The sequence below is a fragment of the Triticum aestivum genome, chromosome 4A, assembly GCF_018294505.1.
Source record: "Triticum aestivum cultivar Chinese Spring chromosome 4A, IWGSC CS RefSeq v2.1, whole genome shotgun sequence".
In the NCBI taxonomy this organism is placed as follows: Eukaryota; Viridiplantae; Streptophyta; class Magnoliopsida; order Poales; family Poaceae; genus Triticum; species Triticum aestivum.
The window spans coordinates 27,184,020-27,193,562 of NC_057803.1; positions in this window are offsets into that span (position 1 = coordinate 27,184,020).

Below are 9,543 nucleotides of genomic sequence, written 5' to 3' on the forward strand. Positions count from 1 at the left end.
CTGCGAATCTAGCTTCACATAAAGCCTTGACCGATATGTGGCTACCGTGGGTCTTCCCCGCGGGTGGAGCTTATGCGTCATACTCCGTGACCTTTCATGAGTTTACTAGAGAGAACCCTACTCTCATAGATTGCGACGTTTAACAATCGGACTCATATAGGTGTGTTCTTCAAAAGATGTTCTGCAGGATAACATCTCTGCTTAAATAAGCCACTTAGAACACATTAAGATATACATCAACCTGCCATGCAGATTAGGAGAGTATTGCATCTTCATGGAGTGGTATTATGAATAGTAAGGATACTCTCCTCTCAGTTAACCAACAGCTTGTCTTCCACATCTAATTCACGGGATCTCCGATCACAAAGAATAGGTTACCACTATGAACAACTCATATTGTGGGTCTCATACCCATCTCCCTTGATGCATTATCTATCACATTACGTGATAGACCCTTAGTAAAAGGATCTGCCAAATTTTTAGACGTTTGGATATAATCCAACGCAATAACTCCGGAGTTTTTCATTTTCCTGATAGACTTTAACCTTCTCTGAACGTGTCTTGATGACTTCATGTTATCCTTTGAGCTGCTCATTTTCGTGATCACAGTTTGATTGTCGCAGTTCATAAGGACACCCGGTACAGGTTTCTCAACAACCGACAAGTCATTCAAGAGCCGGCGAAGCCAATCTGCTTCAACCGTAGCTGTATCTAGTGCTGTGAGTTTTGCTTCCATTGTTGACCTCATTAAGATGGTCTGCTTGCAAGACTTCCAAGAAACAGCGCCACCTCCATGAGTGAATACATAACCGCTCGTGGCCTTTATCTCATCAGCATCTGAGATCCAATTTGAGTCACTATACCCTTCAAGCACCTTTGGATGCCCGGTGTAGTGAATTCCATAATTTGCAGTGCCTTTCAAATAACGCAAAACTCTCTCTAGAGCTTTCCAATGCACATCTCCTGGTTTTGAGACAAACCGACTTAGTTTGCTAATAGCAAAAGAGATGTCAGGTCTTGTAGCACTTGCAAGTACATAAGCGAGCCAATAATCTGAGAATATTTCAATTGATCTCTAGCAATTCTTCGATTCTTTCGAAGTAACACACTCGCATCATATGGTGTTGGAGAGGGCTTGCAGTCACTATAGCCAAAGCGACTCAAGATCTTTTCCACATAGTGAGATTGAAGCAATGTAATCCCACCATCATCGTCTCTCAACAACTTGATGTTCAGAATGACATCAGCCACTCCTAAATCCTTCATCTCAAAACAACGAGATACGAAATCCTTGAGCTCCTTAATAACATTCAGATTTGTTCCGAAAATCAGTATGTCATCAACATACAAGCACAGGATAACTCCCTCGCCCCCACCATGGCGATAGTACACACATTTGTCAGCTTCGTTCACAATAAAGCCTGCAGCTGTTAAAGTTCTTTCAAACTTCTCATGCCACTGTTTGGGTGCTTGCTTAAGTCCGTACAAAGACTTCAGCAACTTGCACACTTTCCCTTCCTGACCATCTAGTACAAACCCATCTGGTTGTTCCATATAAATTTCCTCGTCCAACTCTCCATTTAGGAAAGCAGTATTAACATCCATTTGATGAACGAGAAGACCATGCGAGGCAGCTAGTGAAAGTAGAACTCGTATAGTGGTCAGTCGAGCCACAGGTGAGTAAGTATCAAAGAAGTCTTCACCTTCCTTTTGGGTATAACCCTTAGCCACGAGCCGAGCCTTGTACTTTTCAATAGTACCATCAGGCCTAAGCTTCTTCTTGAATACCCATTTGCATCCTATAGGTTTGCACCCATAAGGACGATCAGTTATCTCCCAGGTTTCATTCGCCAAGATGGAATCCATCTCGCTACGAACCGCTTCCTTCCAGTAGTCAGCATCTTCAGATGCATAGGCCTCTGAAATAGAACTGGGAGTGTCATCTATGAGGTACACAAGAAAATCATCACCAAAGGACTTTGAAGTCCTCTGTCTCTTGCTCCTAATAGGAACTTCATTGTTCTCCTCCACAGGACTTTCAAAGTGTTCCATCGAAATTGTAGGTTCGGTAATTGTAATTGGTTCCTGATTCGATGAACTAGGCATCTCCTGATTAGATGAGGTAGCCATATCCTTCATGGGAAAGATATCTTCAAAGAAAGTCGCATCATTCGACTCCATGATCATACCGACATGCATGTCAGGTACCTCAGATTTTACAACCAAGAATCTATAGCCAATGCTATGAAAAACATATCCCAGGAAAACACAATCCACAGTCTTTGGTCCAAGCTTCCGCTTCTTTGAAATTGGAGCATTGACTTTCACTAAACAACCCCATGTTCGCAGATAAGAGAGTTTTAACCTTTTCTTCTCCCATTCCTCGAATGGAGTTATCTCTTTGTTCTTTGTGGGGACTCGGTTCAGGACATGACATGCTGTCAATATCGCCTCCCCCCACCATGCCTTGGAGAGACCCGATGTGTCTAATATGGCATTAACCAAATCAGTTAGAGTACGGTTCCTTCTTTCGGCCACCCCATTTGACTGAGGTGAGTAGGGAGGCGTCCTCTCATGGATTATACCATGTTCCGCACAAAATGCATCATACTCATTGGAAAGATACTCTCCACCACGGTCGGACCTAAGCCTCTTGATTTTCCGATCAAGTTGGTTTTCCACTTCAGCTTTATAGATCTTGAAAAAGTTCAAAGCCTCATCCTTAGATTTCAGAAGATACACACGGTAGTATCTAGTGGAGTCATCAATTAACGTCATGAAATATTTCTTTCCACCTTTTGTCAACACACCATTCATTTCACATAGATCTGAATGTATGAGCTCTAGTGGTGCAAGATTTCTTATTTCCGGAGTCGTGTGAGACTTACGAGGTTGCTTAGCTTGCACACACACTTGACACTTAGATCCCTTGACGATGGTGAAACTAGGGATTAAGTTCAACTTCGCTAGTCGCGACATGCAACCAAAGTTAATATGACAAAGACGTGAATGCCACACATTGGATTCACTATTGTTGCAAATATGATTAACAACTTTATTGCAAACGTCTGATAAGGATAAACAAAACAAGCCTCCTGACTCATAGCCTTTACCAACAAAGGTTCCATACTTGGATATTACAAATTTATTTGACTCAAAGACAAGCTTGTAGCCATCTCTACACAGAAGAGATCCGTTAACAAGATTTTTATTAACACAGGGGACATAATGCACGTTCTTCAGCCGCACGATCTTCCCCAAAGTAAACTTCAGATCGACCGTGCCAACACCACGAATAGAAGCACTTGAATCGTTGCCCATCAGCACGGTTGAAGTCCCTGCGGTCTGATAAGACAAAAACATGGAAATATCACCGCATACATGCACATTAGCACCCGTGTCAATCAACCAGTCAGGAGAATGACATACTGAAAGAATAGTGGGAAATATACCATACCCAGCATCCTTCATGTCAGTGTCTCCAATGACAACATTAGCGGTCTTGCCGCCTTTCCCAGGATGACGCTTGTCATAGCGATTAGGGCAACTAGGAGCCCAATGATCAGGATCCCCACACACATGACAAGCACCTTTCTTCTTGTCATTTTTCCTCTTGAAGTTCGTGTGTTGCACAACCTTGTTCTTCCCATCAAACTTTGCTTTTCCATCAAAATTGCCCTTGTTCTTGAACTTGTGGGGCGGGAAGTTCTACTTCTATACCACATTGGCACTAGATCCTCCCTCAATACCTCGAGCATGTGTGTCCTTTGCTCTCGCCTTTTCTTCCACATCAAGAGTGACAATGAGATCCGGGACGGAAAACTCCTGCCTCTTATGCTGCAGCAAGGTAGCAAAGTTCCTCCATGAAGGAGGAAGCTTAGTGATGATACCTCCGGCAACAAACTTGTCCGGTAGCATACAACTGAAGTGCTCAAGTTCTCTAGCAAATGACTATATCTCATGAGCTTACTCAACCACGGAGCGCTCTTCAGTCATCCTGTAATCATAGAATTGCTCCATGATGTACAGCTCAGTGCCAGCATCCGAGACCCTAAACTTGGCCTCGAGTGCATCCCACATATCTTTTCCATTATCAATTGACGCATAAGCATCAACTATGTTCTCACCAAGAACACTCAAGAGAGCAGCCTTAAATAGAGTATCCATTTTCTGAAAAGCTTGTGCCTATTGAGCATCAAGCTCTCCTTCAGGTTTGCCGAGAGTGGCGTCATAGCAACTCATGGTTTGAAACCATAAGAATGCTCTCATGCGCCACCTCTTATAGTGGATACCCTCAAACATAGGAGGTCTCATGGAAGCAGCAAAACCACTCGGGGTAAATTGCCTATAATAAGGTTTTTGGATTGTTGGAAATATGAGAAATTTACCAAATGATTTTATTAACAGAAATACTAGATAAAGCATGACTAATATAGTAGAGATAAAACAAGTCATGCGTTTTGACAGAGAGAAGGTGAATAACTTCTGCATATATGAACCGTAGCCTATCATATCTAAAGCAGACGGTATAGCAAGTTGCATATATGAAATAGGGTCTAACATATGTAGGGCAAATACTAGAACAAGGAATTGCAGAAGGACCTCTAACAGAAAGGAGAATAACACGTACGGGGCAGTAGCAGCAGAAGCGCTGGACTTGGGGTCGGTGTCCTCGCCTGCCATGTCGTCGAGGAGGTCGTGGACGTCGGGGAAGAAGTCGTCGTCGAGGAAGTAGTCGTCGGAGTCCGTGATGAAAAAGCCAGTAGTCACGTGGAGCGCTCCCCAAAAACCTTATCACCCTTCTCCCGTACAGGACTCAAAAGGTGCGGTTTCGGAGGCCTACTGTCCCGACCTGCGGTGCACGCTGCAAGACGGGATGGAGAAGAACGTAGCAGCAGCGCAGTGGTCGGAACTTTGTGGTGAGAGGAAGAGGAGCTTCTGTTGTGTCTCTCTGGAGAGGAGCGACCTCTCTTATATAGGCACAGGAGAAGGATGTGAAGAGGCTGCGAACAGGCAGCAGCCGAAGAGGCGCGTTGTTCGAATTCAGTGTCCACTACAGAAAACGTTTCAACTCCCCTCGGCTCATTTCCGCAACCCGCGGCGCGTCGTGACGAGGCGTGGCGTGGCGTGGCAAGGCGGGCGGCGGAGGAGGAGCACGTGTGGATATCCCTCTTATTCTCATGCCCGTACAAGTGGGAAAAAAACCTCCCTTATAAGGAGGTCCAACTCTCACTAAACTAGCAATGTGGGACTAAACTTTAGTAGTATCCCTTGCCTTGCACAAATGGGCTAAGTGGGCCTGTAGAATTTATTAAGAATTTCTAAAATAGTTATTGGGCTGCCCAAAATAGACTAAATTCCAGCATGACGTTTACCAGAGCTTGCACGTTATTGAATTTTAATCAAGTACAGTCAGTAGACATTATGGAATTTAATCAAGTACAGGCAGGAGACAGAGCATGTTAGCAAATTGTATCATTATGGGAATTGTTTACAAAGATCATGTCATATAACCACAGGATTGTTGCTTAGATGCCATAAGCTTTTTAATTATTAGGATTTTCAACCAACCACAAGATACATGCCATGAGTTCTCCAGCTCAAATTATATAATTATTCATATCTCTTTGTTAGTTGTAGGGCATGCTTTTCGAGAATACTATGGTTGAAAAAGTTAAAAAAGAGAAAATAGTATTTTTGGAGAATATATACGTACATCCTCGTAGAGGATTTCACAGTTATCCCTGTCGCAATCAAAGATGATATTGCGATTGCGATCAACTGTGTCGCGCGCCGCAATCTTGCCATAGAGACTAAGTGGCCAAGATATCCCCTTCTTTACTCCAACGACTTTGATAGAAAAAATCTGAAGAGTCTCAAGTGGTCCAGCGAGGTCACACTCATCATCAGTGAATCGCATGGGAGGGATAGAAGCTGCATAGTTGACAAACAGAGTAGTTAGTGAGAAAAGATTACAATTAACATATTATGCCATATTAGTAAAAACAAACTTAGAAAAGAAATTATAGGTTGTGGTACGATATTGACTCTGATGGCCAGCGAGGTCACATACATCATCAGTGAATCGCACAGGAAGGGAAACAAATGTTACGAATGTGTCTTATTTATATATGATGAAATAATGTAGAATCTAAAATAAGCCCAATAGAAGTTTGACGCACTAAATTATCAAAACAAAAACCTACGATGGCAAGCCAAAACTGTATAATTAATTTACATAGTTTGTAATCAAAAATATGTATAGAGATTTTCTATTTCAACTATTACAACAGGGTCTGTTTGGTACTCCTCGGTCCCAAAATAAGTGACTCAACTTTAGTCGGAGGGAGTACAAGTTTAAATATGTATAAAGATTTGTTAATTCAATTATAATAACACAGAAGGCCTGCTGATACAATTTTGGTTTTGCTCTGATGGAACAGGGCCATTAAGTGGATAGGCATGAAAGGAGGAAAGTAGCTGGGAAACCTAAAAAAAGATGGATATAACCAAAACTCAAAGAACAAAATGCATATGGAGGAGTTCAATGCAAACAAAAGTTTAGCCGTGCAAGGATAAGACTACTTACTTGTGGTCTCGTAGGAACCATATCGTGGGCCAGCAAATGTTGAATCCGAGAATTTTCGATGAAGACGAGCTTCGTAGGCATTTGGATCAGAAAGAGATTCATCCACAACCTTGTTCTTACCCCTGCGCCTCCTCGGCTTTTTCTTCAGATTAAGCTTCTTCAACTTGTCCTCTACTGTAGTAGCCTGAATCTCCTCGGGAGCATGTTCGTCGTGCTCTGACACTTCCACAGTAGCCTCTGCCTCCTTGAGAGCTTGCTCCATTGGGATACCTCTGGACTTTCCAGTTATTCTGACAGCCTCTATCTCTATGAGAACCTGTTTCGTTGGTGCTGCCTCTCTCTTCTCTTTCTCTTTTCTGCCACCGCCGAACGGCCGAAGTAACTCTTCCTCACGTGTCAGGTTTCTCCTCCGCACCCGCCCGCTCTGATCTTTTTTTACCGACGAGAAGTGTTGAGTATATGTGTTATGCATATTTGTATATTAGGCCCACCTTCTAGTTGCCCTGTATAGCTAAGGTCATGGCCTACTCGTGTACATCATATATATACGTGCGTTTGCACTTGAGGAATACAACACATAATTCCCACATCATACCATGTATCAGTTTCCGGGTTCTAACCCTAGCCTTCCGCCGCCGCCGCCGCCGCGCGCCGCCGTCGCCGCCACCTAGCCGCCGCCGCTAGCGCGTCTCCCGCGCCGGCCGCCGCTCCTCCTCTCCCTGCGCGCGCTGCCTACCCGCTCGCCCGCCCGCGCTTCCTCGCTTTGCTAGCGCTGCACGCTAGCCAGCCATCGCTGTCCCGATCGCCCGTGCATGGCTTGGTTGATGCATGGTTGTATGTTGTAGTCTACGCTCGCGTGCTTACATGCGTCCAATAGCAAGATTACAGTTTCGTGCTTACATCCTGTAGTCCATACGCATCCCATTGGCCTCACGCCGGGACAGCATCGCACGCTAGCCGTCGCTGCACCTGTTCACCCAAGCCCGTCAGCGCCCGCGGCTCCCTCGAGCCGCCCACCAGCCGCGCGTCGCTACTGCCTCCAACCGAAGCCTCCTGCTGCTGCCGCCCAACCGCGTCGATCGCCGCCGTCGGACCAGCAATGACGTCACCAGGCCCGTCCGCCGCCGTCTCCGCCGCCCCGCCACCGGCGCCCTACGGCGCAGCCCCGCCGCCATACGGGGCGGCCGCCACCTACTACACGCTCGTTCCCACATACAGGTATCCTACGTACGGGGCATACAAGACTCCGCCTGCATCCACGTACGGGTCTCCGCTCGCGTACGAGTTTTCCGGGTACTGATGGGGGTCGTCAGCGGGCCAACACTCGCCCGCTGGGCAGCAGCCAGACAGCGCCCAGCACCTGCAGCATCTGTCAGCGGGCCCGCAGATTTTTTCGGCACGCCATCCGGCCTATACGGCACCGCAGTTGCAGCCGGGGCTGTATGGAGTGTACCCACCGCCGCCGTTGAGCGGCGGCTACGGCTTCCCCATGGCGTCTCCGTCCCTCTCGCCGGCCCTGCCGCCGACGCCCTGGGACCCGGTGCTCCTCACCGGGCTGCATACTGCTCCTACGCCGAACAACTATACTGGAGGTGGTGATTGGTACATGGACACCGATGCTACGGCTCACATGTTTGCTCATCCTGATAACCTTGCCTCCTTCACTCCTGTCTCCACCGACCGCCGCATCATTGTCGGCGACGGTTCCACACTTCCTATCACACATGTTGGGCACACTTCTTTTCTTTCTACTTCTACTCCATTATCTTTGTCTAACATACTTGTGTCACCTCATCTTATTAAGAATCTCATTTCCGTTCGTTGTTTCACTCGTGAAAATCCTGTTACCGTTGAATTTAACGAGCTTGGTTTTTGTGTCAAAGATGCTCGAACCAGGATGGTACTTCACTGATGTGACAGCCCCGACGAGCTCTATCTGGTGCACTCGCCTTCATCCATCACCACCGCATCGGTTGCTCTCTCCGCTAGCGTCGATCTCTGGCACGCTCGCTTGGGTCATCCCAACCCCGTCACACTCCGTCATATTCTTAGGAGTTTCAGTCTCAGTTGCAATAAGATCGAGGATCACACTTGTCATGCCTGTCGAGTCGGCAAACATGTTCGCCTGCCGTTTACTAATTCCACCACCATTGCTTCTTTTCCTTTTCAGTTGATTCATAGCAATGTGTGGACTTCTCCGGTTCCCAGTAACTCGGGCTATTTATATTATCTGGTCATCTTGATGACTATTCTCATTATGTGTGGACTTTTTTTTTGCGCGGAAAGTCGGATGCACTATCTACCTTGACGGCCTTTTACTCCTATGTGCGCACGCAGTTTGGGCATTTCATCCTTGCGCTTCAGACGGACAATGGAAAAGAGTTTGACAACCTCGCTTTCCGCACCTTTTTGTCGCATCACGGCACAGTTTTCCGCCTCACATGCCCGTACACTTCACAGCAGAACGGTCGAGCCGAACGCGTCCTTCGCACTCTGAATGACTGCGTTCGCACGCTCCTGTTTCATGCCAACGTGCCACCTCGTTTCTGGCCGGACGCACTCGCCACTGCATCACTTCTTCTTAATATTAGACCCTGCCGCCCACGGTGGAACTACGCACCTTACCATCTTCTCTTTGGTACGCCCCCGTCTTATGACGACTTGCGTATTTTTGGTTGCCTTTGCTATCCCAGCACTGCCGACACTGCTTCTCACAAGATTGCACCTCGATTTGTCGCTTGCATATTCATCGGCTACCCCTCCAACTCCAAGGGATATCGGTGCTACGATCCCGTCTCCCACCGTGTGTTCACTTCTTGGCACGTTTACTTTGATGAGCATGTGTTTCCGTTTCACCAGGTACCCCCGGCTGTTCCTCCCGCCACTGATGACGCGGGCTCCTCGACGCCTCTCCCAGGGCGCTCGTTCGCCTCTTTTGGCTCGCCCCTGGCTTT